Here is a 17,563-nt window from a genome sequence, read left to right as displayed (position 1 = left end):
GTGGCGCGGCCATTGACGGGCGACCATGCCTAAAACTGAAATGGAAAACAGAGGAACCGGTTTGGGTAGATCAATGGCCGCTGACTGAATCTAAGGTCGCCATCTTGAAACAGTTAGTACAGGAGCAATTGGAACAAGGGCACTTGGTGAATACCACGAGCCCTTGAATACACCAGTTTTTGTCATTCCAAAAAAATCTGGGAAATGGAGACTGTTGCTTGATTTAAGAAAAATAAATGAAGTAATGGAAAATATGGGAGCCCTTCAATTAGGGTTATCCACGCCTACTATGATTCCACAAGGATGGAACATTTTGATTATTGATTTAAAGGATTGTTTCTTTACGATATATTTAGATCCGAAAGATGCGGAAAAATTTGCCTTTTCTATCCCCACCATAAACAAACAGGAACCCATGGAACGTTATCATTGGGTAGTTCTGCCACAAGGAATGAAAAATTCTCCAACCATATGCCAATCCTATGTATCCCAAGCTCTAAAAGGGTTTAGACAACAAAATCCAGACTTGATTATTTATCACTATATGGATGATATCTTGATAGCAGGGAAAAGAGAGTTATCCGAAAAGCTCAAAGAATTGACTACACAATTGTCTGATTTTGGTTTAAAAATAGCACCAGAAAAGGTACAAATAATGCAACCATGGAAATATTTAGGCTGGAAGATTTTAGAAAAAACTATAGTTCCACAAAAACTGGAAATTACAGACAAGATTGAAACATTGAATGATGTGCAAAAATTACTGGGGACAATCAAATGGGTTCAAACACTGTTGGGAATAGATAATGAGCTTCTGACCCCTTTATTTGAAATGTTATGAGGCGACACTACCTTAACGGCACCTCGGCAATTGACCCCTCAAGGTAAACAAGCATTGCAACAGATAGCAGATATAATATCCCAGAGTCAGGCTTTTAGGATTAAAGAAAATCTTGACATTAATCTTAGCATTTTAAACTGAGAAAAACAACCCCTCGGGATCATATATCAATGGGAGGGGAGTCACAAAGACTTGTTAATAATAGAATGGATCTTTTTAGCTCACCAGGCCCGAAAAACCATACTTTCTCGAATTGAAATGATTTCAGAATTAATTATAAAGGGGAGACGTCGGATTATTGAGATTTGTGGACAAGAACCACACACGATTGTCGTTCCTTTGACTCAAGGATATTTACAATGGTGTCTACAGAATAGCCTAACTTTACAAATTGCTTTTGCAGATTTCGAAGGAAAGAACGATATTCATCTTCCTGCACACAAAATGTTTACCTTGCTACAGAATATACAACAAGAAGAAAAAGAATTGTGTGCAGAGGTACCTACTGATGGTCCTACAGTATTTACGGATGGCAGTGGAAAAACAGGAAAGGCAGTAGTAGTTTGGAAAGAAGGTCAGGTATGGAAAAATCACATTGTCACATGTGAAGGCTCCCCCCAAGTGGTGGAACTTCAAGCTGTAATAGAAGTATTTAAAAAGTGGCAGGATGTTGAGGTCAATATTATTGCTGATTCTTTATACGTGGTAGGTGTAGTAAAACGCTTGAGACAGGCTTATTTGAAAGAAATTGATAACATCACATTGTTTGAAAAATTTAAGATGTTGCTATTTCTGTTAAACCAACGGAAAAAGTGTTATTATATAATGCATGTGCAAAGTCACACCAGTTTGCCTGGATGGATCACAGAAGGAAATAAACGAGCTGATTTACTACCTAATCCTGTATGGACTGGGCCACCCCCCAATAAACTTCTACAGGCACGTGGAGCTCATAGTTTTTCCACCAACCAGCGAAAGTATTAGCCAAACAGTTTCAAATTTCTATAGCAGATGCCAAAGCCATCATTCAATCCTGTGCTGAGTGCCAGAAATTATCTGGGCACGGAGATGGCGCTGTAAATCCTAGGGGTCTGCAATCCTTGCAATTGTGGCAGACTGATGTGACTCATGTACCAGCTTTTGGAAAATTGTGTTATGTTCATGTTTCTGTTGATACATATTCCTTGATGATATGGGCCACAGCACTTGCGGGCGAAACAAGTCGACATCTACAAACACACTTATGACAAGCATTTGCAGTAATGGGTGTCCCGGCCCAGATAAAAACAGATAACGGACCATGTTTTATAGCACAACGGACTCAGGAATTTTTTCAGCAATGGGGAGTTACTCATATTACCGGCATTCCTCATTCTCCCACAGGTCAAGCTATAATCGAACGTACTCATAAAGTATTAAAAGATTTTTTGGAAAAACAAAAAAAGGGGGAACGTCCTTCAAATAGACTCATGAAAGCAATATATGTGATGAATTTTTTGACTCTGCATGGAGAGTCAGTTGTTCCCCCTGTAGTTCGGCGTTTTCAAACAATGAATAGTGGGATTCAAAATATTGATAATGGGTGGAAAGTCTGGGTTAAAAATATTGAGCGTCAGCAATGGGAGGGACCTTTTAAAATAATAACGTGGGGCGGAGGATATGCTTGTGTCATTACAGAAAATGGGCCAAAGTGGATTCCAACTAAATGGACGAAACCTTATGCTGAGATTGATATGGAACACACTGACTGTAGGAAGCAGTGTGACAGTGATACCGGTGATTGATCCACATTGTTTAATGCCGTGGGACAGTAAGAATGTTTGGGTGACACTGGCTAAAGCTATTAATCAAACCTCTTTTTATGTGTCATTGGCATTACCTGAACAGTCTTTTATTCTCATGTATTTTATTAGGTATAATGTTGCTTTTGCCATGTTTAATTAACTGTGTTCATAGGTTTTTGCAAAGGGCAATACAGCAGGTTGTTAATTGTCGAAAAACAAAAAAGGGGCAATTGTGGACACATGTTTAGCTAACGGCCACAAGAGCATTCCAGACGCCTTTAGAAGACCTTGAACAGACTAAACAAGAAGAGAAAAAAAGAAAGATGCCAATTAGAAGAACACAGGTGCGCATTCCACGATAAAGGGAACTTGGCACAAACAACCTCAATTCGGCAGTTTATCTTGACCAATTAGACTGAGACAAGTTTCGCATGTTTTAGTTGGTATAACCAATTATGTCCTATGTTTATGCGTGTGTACAGTGTTGATATAACCAATCATATTTTATGCTTGTGCACGTGTACAGTGACTTTGCAGAATATGTGACTATAAGTATGCATGTGTTTTAGCAATAAAGGGTTATCTGTCGTCTGCTTTCAACTTTACAGGCGTCCGTCTACTTCAATCTCCTCACCTGTGGTTTGCAAATTATGACTTGCTGGTCCGACCTTTATACGAGCAGCTCAAAACCTCAAACAATGGATTTATAGATTGGACTGATACTGGGAAGCTGCTTTCAAAGAACTAAAACAGGCTCTAATGGGGGTGCCAGCCCTAGGCCTGCCAGATCTCAGAAAGACGTTTGAACTCTTTATTCATGAAAGAAAAGGTATAGCTCTGGATGTCCTGGCCCAATATCTGGGACCAAGTTGGCGAGCTGTGGCCTACTTCTTGAAGCAATTAGACAATGCAAGTCTGCGATGGCCTGGTTGTCTGAGAGCCGTCGCTGCAACTGTGCTATTGAGCCAAGAAACTCGCAAGTTCACCCTAGGACAGAGAATTACAGTGTACGTTCCCCACATGGTGATCACTGTGCTCGAACAGAAAGGGGGGCATTGGTTATCCCCTAGTAGAATGCTGAAATACCAAGTGGTGTTGCTGGAGCAAGATGATGTTTACTTAAAAAATACTACTATCTTTAACCCTGCTGTGTTTTTAACAAGTGATCAACTTGAAGGAGAATTAGAACATGACTGCCTGCAGACAATTGAAGAAGTCTACTCCAGCTGACCGGATCTCCGAGATGCGCCACTGGAAGAAACAGATTGGGAACTGTATACCGATGGAAGCAGTTTCATCCGTGAAGGAAAACGTTTATCAGGATATGCGGTAACCACTACTGAGAAGGTAATTGAATCACGAGCTTTGCCTTCAAATGTATCTGCCCAAAAGTCTGAATTGATAGCTCTTACTCGAGCACTGGAACTAAGTCAAGGGAAGCGAGTCAACATTTGGACAGACTCAAAGTATGCTTTTGGAGTAGTACATGCACATGGAGCAATATGGAAAGAAAGAGGACTGTTATCTGCACAAGGAACCACCATTCAGCATGCAGAACAAATACCGAAATTGTTAGAAGCCATTCAAAAGCCAACAGCAGTCGCGATAATGCACTGTAAAGCACATCAGTCAGGTAGGACTGTCCTTGAAACAGGTAACCGATTGGCTGATAGAGCTGCTAAAGAGGCTGCAGAAAAAGGCATCCTAGCACTAGTTCCAGAGAAAAGTGTAAATTTACCTAAAGATGCTCCAAATTATAATGAAAAAGATGAAGAATTAATTATTAAATTGCAGGCTAATAAAAATGAAACAGGATGGGCTGTAACACCAACAGGTCAAATAATAGTCCCACCTGCAATAATGAGAGAAATTGCCCGGGCTGAACATAACAAAGTACATTAGGGAACAGAAAACCTTGTTAAACATTTACAAAAGCATATTTTGAATAGAGATATGACAGAAATTATTCGAATAATTACAATTATTTGTGAAATTTGTATACACAATAATCCCCAAACCAATAATAAAATAACTTTTGGAATTACGAAACAAGGAAATTCTCCAGGAGAGTATTGGCAAATTGATTTTACAGAATTGCCTCGAAAAGAAGGATATCGATATATCCTAGTTCTAGTTGATACCTCTACTGGGTTGCCTGAGGCTTTCCCTTGTCGCACCAACAAAGCAAGAGAAGTAGTTATCATCATTGTTATAATCTGTGTTGCTTTTAGCTGTCTTAAACGAGCTGTGACACAATCTATGTTCAAGTGAGACTACTAAAAGAATTAGTAGCCTCCAACAGAAAGGGGGGAATTGATAGCATATTTCCATACATTCTGTATGGTATGTCTAAATATTCTGATGGTTTTAATATCTTGTACCAGCCGTGGAAACTGGTTTGCTGCTAGGTGACTGTAAAAGTGAGATTTGGTAAATAATTATTAGAAATCTTATACTAACACTATGATTGAAACAATAGACAAAAGTATAGCCAAGCAATTAACTAGTAGAGGTAGTTCCTCATAAGTTTGGCAGTTCTTGGCTCTTATGACTAGATGGTCCTGTACCCTAGATGAGAACAATGTTGAAACTGACCACATGTGATTGAAACTGTGTTAAGCTTCAAGATCAAAGGACAAGGGCAAGAATAAAGACTTCAAGGACAGCCAGCAAGAACTTCAAATGGGTCGGTGGTCGCAAAAGCAGCCCTTTGACTCAAATGGCTCCTTCATTGCGCATGATCGGATGTAGGCAGTACTAAGATAATCAGTTGCAATCATTTTTATGCATATGTATACTCATCTGATGAATATGCAATTAGTTATTCTATATAACCTGTTTGTGCTAAAGCTGTGGTATGCACGCTAGGTGGAACTATCCCCCCGTGCATCCAGCACTGCAATAAAGAATGCCTGTTTTCTAAAACTCCAAAACAAGTCTTAGAGAGTTTCTTCGACTGGCTTTTCGGTATCACAGGGATGGGCCAGGTAACAGTTTTGGTGTCGTCCTGCAGGACCCCCCAACACACCTTGAATGTCAGTGCTAAAGGCAGCCACGGCAGCAGCACTCAGCAGTGAAAGGGGTCAGTGCAGGGGAAGGGGCTGAGATAACGTTCAGACCCCCCCACCAGAGAGCCAAGAATGCCAGGCTCACTCACCAAAACAGCAAGAATTTTGCTTTAAAAATTTCAGTTCATACTGAATACGAGCTAAACTAACTACTCAACCAGCACTGACTGAGATTAGGTTTTTAAGGATGAAGAAGGTGTGGATGCTCAAACTCCTGTGATGTGCCCAGGGATTTCTCCCTAGGAGATATTCCTGAGAAGATAGTAAAGAGGAGATAGGGAAAATCTCCTATTGCTTGAAAAATACCTCCTCTCCCACTCAGGTTTCAAGCTGTACTTCACTTGATCACTTCACAGTAATTGTTGTTTCTCAGAGTCAGCATACCAATCTCCACTGGTTTGCTAACATCTAAGGTTGCAGGTTATGTTGCTTAGGGAATTATTATGGAACCGATTTTGTGTATATCCACTGCATTCCACCCTGGAGGTTTACATTCCCTTAAGGGGGGGGGGGGGCACATATCAATAAGTCACCTCCAGCAATCATTCCACAGTGTGATACTGCATTTTACCATCTTTGAGAACTTGCACCCCATGTAGTCAAAATGCAACATAAGAATATTTTGCAGTCATCTTGGAATGATTAACACTCCTACTGCATAAAAAGACCATAGTGGAGATCCATGTGGAAGTGTCCTGGTTTCAGCTGGGATAGAGTTAACTGTCTTCCTAGTAGCTGGTACAGTGCTATGTTTTGAGTTCAGTATGTGAAGAATGTTGATAACACTGATGTTTTCAGTTGTTGCTAAGTAATGTTTAGTCTAAAGTCAAGGATTTTTCAGCTTCTCATGGGCAGCCAGCAAGAAGGCTGGAGGGGCACAAGAAGTTGGGAAGGGACACAGCCAGGGCACCTGACCCAAACTGGCCAACGGGGTATTCTATACCATGTGACGTCACATCTAGTATATAAACTGGGGGGAGTGGGCCTGGGGGCGGAATCGCCACTCGGGGACTAACTGGGTGTCGGTCGGCGGGTGGTGAGCAATTGCATTGTGCATCACTATTATATTCTAATCCATTTATTATTATTATTGTCATATTATTATTGTTATTATTATCATTATCAGTCTCTTCTGTTCTATTAAACTGTTCATATCTCAACGCACAAGTTTTACTTTTTTTTTTTCTGGTTGTCTCCCCCATCCCACTGGATGGGTGTGGTGATTGTCCAGTTCATAGTTCACAAAGGAGTTTCACCATGTCTAGTGCACACAGGCGACTCATGGGGGGGGTTACAAAAGCGACCCAGCCTTGCATTGCCCTGTCTCTCTGCAGAGACTACTCACAAGGAGCTGTGTAGACAGCTTAGCCCTGGGTTGTCTGATAAACCCTAAACTAAACAGGGCGGTGGCTGCACCATTCAAAGAACCAAAACCTGAACTGAGCCTTGAAATCCCTTAACAAATAGCATGCCCTGAGTCTCAATCCAACCACTATTCAGTTGCCTGAGGAAGCAAGGTAAAAAAACCAAAACCTGGAGGGTTTCAGCTTCAGTTTCAAATGACAACCTTGTGTATTCAAACAATCACAGACCATCGAAAGAAAGATAAGGGGAAACTCCACTCAGATATACATAATCCATTTAGGCATATATCATAATCCGCTCAGGCATAGTCATACACACTGTTCCGCAAGTCAGGGGATAAAAACCCTAAGATTCAGGTTGGAAATGGGGGAGTCACTTCTCCAACTATACAGTTGGCTTGTGAAGGAGACCCTTCCCCCCATTTGATGGGGACACCAGTCGAGGTAGCTTCCCTGGGATTGAGAGCCCTTACCTGGAGGGGTAAGTGAATATTGTTTATGCTTTAGGTTTGTAAACGCCTGTATGCTTGTGGTTGTCTGTGAATCACTTGTGGTTGTAATAGTGTACTACTCTTGCTTTTAAAATTGCAATAGTGCATTGCTCCATTGTATCTGTAGAACCTGCAATAGTGGTGTGTTAAGTCTGTAAGTGAAGTTCAAATAAATCATTTGCTTGAACCTTGCAGTTAAGTCTTTTTCCACCACATTAATTTGGCATAGTCATCAGGATACGATGGAAGAACTATTGCAGAAACATGGTTGTAAACCTTCTCCTGAAGACAAGGAGAAGGCGAAGAAGTTGTGGAGAGGTAAAGAGAAAGCGGTGGCATGAGTACACCAGTGTAGGAAAGAACAAAAGAAAAATGGGAAAGGTAAAGTTATCCTGTGCACTCTTTTTGGAGCATGTCTAACTTGTGTACAGGAGGAGGCATTGAAATCTGAGATGGCAAAGATAATGGGTGCATTAGAAACTGAAGTTGAAGTGACCAAAACTGCTTTAGAGGCAGAACAGAAGATGAGTGCAGCCTTGAGTTTTCATAATGGACAATTGGAGGTTGAAAAGATGCTTTTGAAAGATTAATTAAATTCTGAAAGGGAGAAGAACAGAAGATTACTAGAAAAATTAAAATTGTTGTTATCAAGTACTCCAACTCCCTCTCCCGACCAAGTCAGGAATCTAGTTATGTTTGCTGATCCTGACACTTGGGACGGGGATATCTGGGGCGACCCAGATAATGAATCCGATGGGGCAAGTAATATTGGAATTCTACCCCTCATTAAAACAGAGGTACAGTCGAGGGCCAGGAATGATCGAAATTTAACTACGACCCGAACCACCCCATGGTCAGGACCTGAGCTCGCACAAATGCAAGAGAAATTTTCACGCAAGCTGGGTGAAAGTGAAACTGAATATTTATGGCATGTGTTATTGAATGGAGGGGATCGAGTCTTGCTGAGCGAGGAGGAAGCTAGGGGATATTGGGGTCCTGGTGTGTTCCTTGATCAGGGTCCCATGGGGAACCAACCCTTGATGCTCAGAGTTGCCTATTGGGCAGGGGGACTAGATTCTAGAGAGCGAGGTGAACCTCTGACTATTAAAACAGCTGGATTATCTAGGCTGGCTGAATCAGTGCAAAAGGCTGCCTGTATACAAGCTATGTACGAGTGTGGGGAGCAGGGTATTCCCCTTGCTGCTCTAGTTGATCTGGTCTGCCTTAAACCATTAATTAGAGGTCTCCCTGACATCTTGAAAATTTATGTGCAAAACCTAAAAGAAAAAATCATACCGGCAATTGATCATAATACTCGCAACCCCAACCAGCAACAACAGCCTGTTTTAACATGGGGGGAAGGTACTGACTGGATCTTCCCTACTCCTTATTACCCTCAGGCAAATGGAATAGTGGAACTAATTAATGGATTCGCAAGGGTCCATGCATGAAATTGGGACTTGAGATTTTCTGAGGCAGTATATACTGTTAATAACAGATGGGGTGAAAACGGAAACACAAAAGTTAAGGCGTTCTGTCCTACTGGAGATTTAATGTCCAAGGAACCACATGAAATTGGCAAATTCCCCACACAATTGCATTCTGGCCAACCTGTAACAGTCAAGTTACCTCAAATTGGAGTTGTACCCCTAATACTGACCAACCCAAGGGGGCTGTATGCATGGGAAGGAAAAGATAGCTCCAATCGCATACATTGGATAAGTAGCAGGTGGATTATACCAGATTCCTAACCAATTTATCGTCGAGCGTGTATATGTTCAAGCAGCTCTCTTCTCTTTAAATTATAGGACTGTTCCAGTAGAAGAAGGATAAGGGACAACTGGGAAGACACAGGGTGGAGACCTCACAGACATCGATCCGAACTGATGTGAACTGTACCTTAGACAAATTGACAAGCTACACAGACCTGGAGCATGGATCAGGAGTTTTATCTTTTGATTTTTGTATGTTTGTTTTGGTAGGAATAATTGTTTGTTATTCTAAGTTTTAATAGTGCTATACTATGGCTGTAATTGTAAGGTTTTTTGTAATAATTGTTGTTAGTCCTATAATAACCATAGGCATATGTAGACAATCTAGGATATGGAATAGACAGCCTCAGGCTTTTGAGCAACACATCGATGGTTCCCCAATTGTGAATCATACCGAACAAGACAATGTGATTGATAAGATGGTACAAGGTTTTGCTCGCATGCTTAACTTTTCTCATGTGACTACCTGTTTGCCTTTACCACATACCCCCACTCAGGGGATCTCCATAACAGCTCTCCCCATGGATATAGGTAAGAATTTAGATTGGCTCTGGAATCAAAGTAAGTCTATCGTTTGGGGTGAATTTGAATGGAAGTGGCCATTTAACAATATGTTAAAACGAACTTCCGTTTGGAGCCTAAATTGTTCCTATGCCCCACTTTGTCAGGACAATAAGACTTTAGGATGTAGGGGCAAACAGCCCCAATCCTCCCAACGGCCATGTTCCAAACACCCTTGGGCAGATACATGGTATGGGGATGAGCTGTATTGGGGAAAACGCTTGGTCCTGAGGTATGTGGAACCAGTAAACACCCAGTGGTGCTTTGAGTTTCCTTCAACACCTGGTAATTCATGTATGTGGTTCAATGTAATGGAAGGACCACCTGCTAATTGTTTATGGTCTCAAGCCCATGAGGAGAGAAAAGATGACAGGAAGGAGTGCTATCCCTGGTGGTCTCAACAAAGGTTCTCAACACAACCCAATGTGAAAAAACCACCCTTGTGGAATTGTACAAATATTATAAATTGTACCACTGGTGGGGATCTAGAAAATAGTTGGTTGTGGTTAAGTCCTTCATTACGACATTTAATCAGTGCTGCCTGCTTGTGTCAAAATTACACCAGGCCATATCCCCCAGCAATGGGATGTAATACTAGCATAAGCTATAAAGACTTAAAATATTCTGAGAAATCCTCCTGTCGCATCCCTCGAACCATGGGTAATTGTGACGACTCACCTATATATGCTCCACGTCAGTTAACTTGGATATGCTCAGATGGGACTATTACAGATATGTTAAGACCTATACATCCTGGTCTGCAGTGTACTTTGGGAGTACCATCATTATGTCCTTCTTAGTACTCTGAGAAATTTACCTCTCAAGGACTGTGGCATCCCTGTACCAAACGAAGTACAGACAATACCAATTGGACTGTATCCCAGAAATTAGTGGTATGGGCCGAAGGATTCTTTGGGCTAGGAATAGGTCACCTTAAAACTAGAATTGTGCTGTCCAATTTAACTGCACAAGTGGAAGCTTTGGCAGACCTCACTAAAGATAATTTTGAATTGCTCAATACACAAGTACAAACTGCCTTGAAAGTTGCACTTCAAAATCGACTTGCACTGGATATGATATTACTCAAAGAACAAGGGGTGTGTGGATACTTGAAAGCAAACCATGAACAAGAAGAATGCTGTGTCACAATTCTTAATGTGTCACTACCTCTTCGGGAAAACCTCCAGAAGATGAAGAAGATAGTTGAAGTTACTCATGAGCTGCAGGACCAAATGAAGGACACCTGGTTGGGAAATATTTTTGGTAGGATAGGATGGGTATTTTCTGGATGGATTATTAACTTTTTACAAACAAAGATTGTTATTATCATTTCTATTATTGTAGTATGCATTGCCGTTAGTTGTGGAAAAAGAATGATTGTAAAAATCTCTCTCTCAGGTAAGGGTTCACCCAGAAACTGAGGAATACATACCTCTACTAAAGCACACAGATGAAACTTATACCAATATATCAGTTAATGATGACATACATGTGGTTGAATTGTGAGTCAGGTCACAGGGTGGATTGTATGGATTGTCCGGCTCATAGTTCACAAACGAGTTTCACCATGTCTAGTGCACACAGGTGACTCATGGGGGGGGGGGGTTACAAAAGCAACCCAGCCTTGCATTGCCTTGATGCCCTGTCTCTCTGCAGACACAACTCACTGGGAGCTGTGTAGACAGCTTAGCCCAGGGTTGTTGTCATGGTTTAACCCCAGCCAGCAACTAAGCACCATGCAGCCACTCATTCACTTCCCCCCACCCAGTGGGATGGGGGAGACAACCAGAAAAAAAAAAAAAAGTAAAACTCGCGGGGGTTGAGATAAGAACAGTTTAATAGAACAGAAAAGAAGAAACTAATAATGATAATAATACCAGCTACTAGGAAGACAATTAACTCTATCCCAGCTGAAACCAGGACACTTCCACATGGATCTCCACTATGGTCTTTTTATGCAGTAGGAGTGTTAATCATTCTCACTGGCTGGGCATGAGAAGATGAAAAATCCTTGACTTTAGACTAAACATTACTTAGCAACAACTGAAAACATCAATGTGTTATCAACATTCTTCTCATACCAAACTCAAAACATAGCACTGTACCAGCTACTAGGAAGACAGTTAACTCTATCCCAGCTGAAACCAGGACAGTATCCACCCCTTATTCTATACCACTGATGTCATGCTCAGTTCTCATACCTTCAGTTACATCCCGGTCAATCATCAACACCTTTTCTGTCCTTTTGAGATATATATATATATATGTATACACACACAGAGATATCATTCCTTTAGTTTATGGGTCATGTTCATAAAAAGTTTGTTGAGTTCAATTGGTTCCCGACTCTGGGCTCCATCTGTCATACCAGTCTTTCTGGGCAGGAGGGATGGTGTAAAGTCCTCTCAGTCGGTAGAGCAGGATCAGGCTTCAGTGCGGTATGGCGAGTGGGTGACATTGGACGCAGGAGGAGGAGGGGAGGCACCGTTGGATGGTTGCATGCTGGAGTCAGTTCTGGTTCCATCACTACTGCGCCTTGCTCAGTTTTATCACAGTTCATTCTTGCTTGATCTAAGTGATTCTTACTGTAGTACTATGGATATAGCATATAACAATTATAGTAATGATAACATACAGTAGCAGGGTTATATAGCAACTAATATAAAGTTTAATTCTGGCTATTCTCACCTAAAATCAAATCCCCTTGAGGCACACATCGGACTTCTCCATCTTTTCACATCACCCACCAAGTGCACCCAGGCCCTTGAGCAAAAGCAATCCCATGAATGGGTTTGCCTTTGCCTAAGGCAGGAGTAACCGAGACTGTTTTCCCTAACATATTTTTCATGTGCACTACAGGGACTTTATCCCCTTCTACAGTAAAGTAACAGTTCTGACTGGGCAGGGCCACCCCCATTGGCAGATCCTCTGGTGTTGACTAACCAGGTGGCTTTTGCTAAATGTGTATCCCAGTGTTTGAAGGTCTGTCGTGGTTTCAGCCCAGCCGGTAACAAAGGACCATGCAGCCGCTCGCTCACTCCTCCCGTCCCCCTCCGGTGGGATAGGGAGGAGATGGAGGAGAGAAAAGGGGAAAAAAAAAACCCAGAACCTCAAGGGTTGAGATAAGGGCAGTTTACTGGGACAACACACAAAAAAAGAAGTTACAAGAACAACAACACTACTAATGAAAGGATATACAAGAAGAGTGATGCACAGTGCAACTGCTCACCACCCGGAAGCCGATGCTCCGCCACTTCCCCCACCGAAATTCGAGAGAACTCCCCCAGCCTGCTCCCCATTTATATACTGAGCATGATGTCACATGGTATGGAATAGTTCCTTGGCTAGTTCAGGTCAGCTGCCCCGGCTATGCCCCCCACCTGCCAGGTTCCTGTAAAAATTAACTCTATCCCAGCTGAACCCAGGACATTATCCACCCCTTATTCTATACCATCTACATCATGCCCAGATCTTACATTTTCCAATCAACCACTACCACTTTCCTTGTCTTATATATATAAGTATATGTATATGGACACGCACACACACACACACAAATAGTGTTCCCTTAGTCAATGGGCTATCCCTCTAATGTGTCCACCAATTTTATTTAGTCCATGACTTTGGGGCTCCATCTGTTGTAACAGTTCTTCAGGATAAGAGAGATGGTGTGAGATGTTGGGTTGTTGTATGCTGCCTCTGGAACTTGTGGCTGGTACATTTGGTGCAACCCACGCCCTTGGTCTGCAGGTCGAAGATGTTGATCTTGAGGAAATTGCTGGGCGCCAGTTCAAGTTCTATCGCTGTTGTACTTGGCTTAGTTTCAAAGTCCATCCTGCAGTCATTTGGGTAATTCTTACAGTAATGCCCTTGATATGGCATATAGACACTATAGATACAATGACATACATTGGCAGGTTATTTAGCAGTTAAATATCATACAGCCCAATTCACTGGCTATTCTCTCCCAAAATCAAATCTCCCTGAGGTAAACATCGAACTTCCCCATCCTTCTGCATCACCCACCAGGTGTACCCAGGTCCCTGAGCAAAAACAACTCCTTGAATGGGTTTGCCTCTGTTTGAGGGAGGACTAACCCAGACTGTCTTACCTAACATACTCCTCATGCGCACTACAGGGACTTTATCCCCTTCTACAGTATGTGGAAGTCTTGGTTGGGCGGGGCCAGCCCGATTGGCGGATCCTCTAGTATTAACTAACCAGGTGGCTTTTGTTAAATGTGTATCCCAATGTTTGAAAGTTTCACCCCCCATTGCTCTCAGTGTAGTTTTCAGCAGTCCATTGTATCGTTCGATTTTTCCAGAGGCTGGTGCGTGATAAGGGATGTGATATACCCACTCAATGCCGTGTTCTTTGGCCCAGGTGTCTATGAGGTTGTTTTGGAAGTGAGTCCCGTTGTCCGACTCGATTCTTTCTGGGGTGCCGTGTCGCCATAAAACTTTCTCTTCAAGGCCCAGGATAGTGTTCTGGGCAGTGGCATGGGACACAGGATATGTTTCCAGCCATCCAGTGGTTGCTTCCACCATTGTAAGCACATGGCACTTGCCTTGGCGTGTTCGTGGGAGTGTGATATAGTCAATCTGCCAGGCCTCCCCATATTTATATTTCAGCCATCGCCCTCCATACCACAGGGGTTTTAGCCGCTTGGCTTGATTAATTGCAGCACATGTTTCACATTCATGGATAACTTGTGCGATAGTGTCCATGGTCAGGTCCACCCCTCGATCACGAGCCCATCTATATGTTGCATCTCTCCCCTGATGGCCTGAGGTATCGTGGGCCCACCGAGCCATAAATAGCTCACCCTTATGTTGCCAGTCCAGGTCCACCTGAGACACTTCACTCATGGCAGCCTGATCTGCCTGCTGGTTGTTTTGATGTTCTTCAGTGGCCCGACTCTTGGGTACATGAGCATCTACATGACGTACTTTTACCACTAGCTTCTCTATCCGAACAGCAATATCTTGCCACAGTGCGGCAGCCCAGATGGGTTTACCTCTGCGCTGCCAGTTGCTCTGCTTCCATTGCTGTAGCCACCCCCACAGGGCATTTGCCACCATCCATGAGTCAGTATAGAGATAGAGCACTGGCCACTTCTCTCTTTCAGCAATGTCTAACACTAGCTGGATGGCTTTCACCTCTGCAAACTGACTCGATTCACCTTCTCCTTCAGCAGTCTCTGTGACTTGTCATGTAGGACTCCATACAGCAGCTTTCCACCTCCGATGCTTTCCCACAATGCGACAGGACCCATCAGTGAACAGGGCATATTGCCTCTCATTTTCTGGCAGTTTATTATACAGCAGGACCTCTTCAGCCTGTGTCACCTCCTCCTCTGGCGACATTCCAAAATCTTTGCCTTCTGGCCAGTCCGTGATCACTTCTAAAATTCCTGGGCAACTGGGGTTTCCTATGCGAGCCCGTTGTGTGAGCCATGCAATCCACTTACTCCACGTGGCATCAGTCGCGTGATGTGTAGAGGAGACTTTCCCTTTGAACATCCAGCCCAGCACTGGCAGTCGGGGTGCTAAGAGGAGCTGTGTTTCAGTACCAACCACTTCTGAGGCAGCTCGAACTCCTTCATATGCTGCCAATATCTCTTTTTCAGTTGGAGTATAGCGAGCCTCAGATCCTCTGTATCCCCGACTCCAAAACCCCAGGGGTCGGCCTCGGGTCTCCCCAGGTGCTTTCTGCCAAAGGCTCCAGGTAGGGCCATTCTCCCCAGCTGCAGTATAGAGCACATTTTTAACATCTTGTCCTGCCCGGACTGGCCCAAGAGCTACTGCATGAACAATCTCCCGCTTAATTTGTTCAAAGGCTTGTTGTTGCTCAGGGCCCCATTTAAAATCGTTCTTCTTCTGGGTAACTTGGTAGAGAGGACTTACAGTCAGACTGTAAATTGGAATATGCATTCTCCAAAAGCCCACAACACCTAAGAAAGCCTGTGTTTCCTTTTTATTAGTTGGTGGAGTCATAGCTGCTATTTTGTTAATCACATCCATAGGGATCTGATGACGCCCGTCTTGCCATTTTACTCCTAAGAACTGGATCTCCTGTGCAGGTCCCTTGACCTTACTTTCTTTTATGGCAAAACCAGCCTTCAAAAGGATTTGGATTATTTTCTTCCCTTTCTCAAAAACTTCTTCTGCCGTGCTGCCCCATACGATGATGTCATCAATATATTGCAGGTGCTCTGGAGCTTCACCTTTTTCCAGTGCAGCCTGGATCAGTCCATGGCAAATGGTGAGGCTGTGTTTCCACCCCTGGGGCAGTTGATTCCAGGTGTACTGGACGCCCCTCCAAGTGAAAGCAAACTGTGGCCTGCACTCCGCTGCCAAAGGAATGGAGAAAAATGCATTAGCAATGTCAATTGTGGCATACCACTTAGCTGCCTTTGATTCCAGTTCATATTGAAGCTCTAACATATCTGGCACAGCAGCGCTCAGCGGTGGAGTGACTTCATTCAGCCCACGACAATCTACTATTAGTATCCATTCCCCATTAGACTTTCGCACTGGCCATATGGGACTATTAAAGGGTGAGTGAGTTTTGCTGATCACTCCTTGGCTCTCCAGTTGGCAAATCAACTTTTGGATGGGAATCAGAGAGTCTCGGTTGGTGCGATATTGCCGCCGGTGCACCGTCGTGGTAGCAATTGGCACCTGTTGTTCTTCAACCTTCAGCAACCCCACAACCGAAGGGTCTTGAGAGAGACCAGGCAGGGTAGACAGCTGTTCAATCTCCTCTGTCTCCAATGCAGCTATACCAAAGGCCCAACTGTACCCCTTTGGGTCCTTGAAATACCCCCTTCTGAGATAATCTATACCAAGGATGCACGGGGCCTCTGGGCCAGTTGCAATGGGGTATTTATGCCACTCATTCCCGGTTAGACTCATTTCAGCTTCCAATACGGTTAGCTCTTGGGATCCCCCTGTCACACCAGAGATACAGATGGGTTCTGCCCCTTTATAACTTCATCAAGTGTGTCGGTTGTCCCTGTCCTCCACCTGGCTGGAGGCAGGCCCCCTCTAATTCTGGTCAGAGTGTCCATTACCCTCTTCTTGTAAAATTGGCTCAGAAGTCCCTTCAAGAGGATCAGAAATAAGATCAGCCCTTCTACTCTGTTTGGAAACTGGAGCGGCATTTTTCCTGGTAGAATCCCCTTTTGTGGTGGTTTTTTATCTCAACTCACGTACCCTTGCTCAATAGCACTCAAGTCGAGGCCGCACCAACACTAAATACAGAGAGATAATCACCTCTTTTGACAGGCTGGTTATACTGTGTTTAATGCACCCCAGGATGTGGGTTTTCCCTCTTGGCTGCCAGGGAACACTGCTGACTCATATTGAGCCTGCTGTCAACCAGCACCCCCAGATCCCTTTCCCCAGGGCTGCTCTCCAGCCACTCCTCACCCAATTTATACTTGTGTCCAGCATTACTCCATCCCAGGTGCAGAATCCAGCCTTTGTTCTTGTTAAATTTCATACCATTAATCATTGCCCAATGCTCCAGTCTATCCAGATCCTTCTGCAAGGCCTCTCATCCCTCAAGAGAGTCAACAGCACCTCCCCGTTTGGTATGATCAGCAAACTTGCTAATGGTGCATTCAATTCCTGCATCCAGACCATTGATAAATATATTGAACAGAACTGGCCCTAGAA

Source organism: Haliaeetus albicilla, chromosome W (genome assembly GCF_947461875.1).
Source record: "Haliaeetus albicilla chromosome W, bHalAlb1.1, whole genome shotgun sequence".
Classification (NCBI taxonomy): domain Eukaryota; kingdom Metazoa; phylum Chordata; class Aves; order Accipitriformes; family Accipitridae; genus Haliaeetus; species Haliaeetus albicilla.
The sequence above is the reverse complement of the archived record's forward strand: the minus strand, read 5'-3'. Positions refer to the sequence as shown.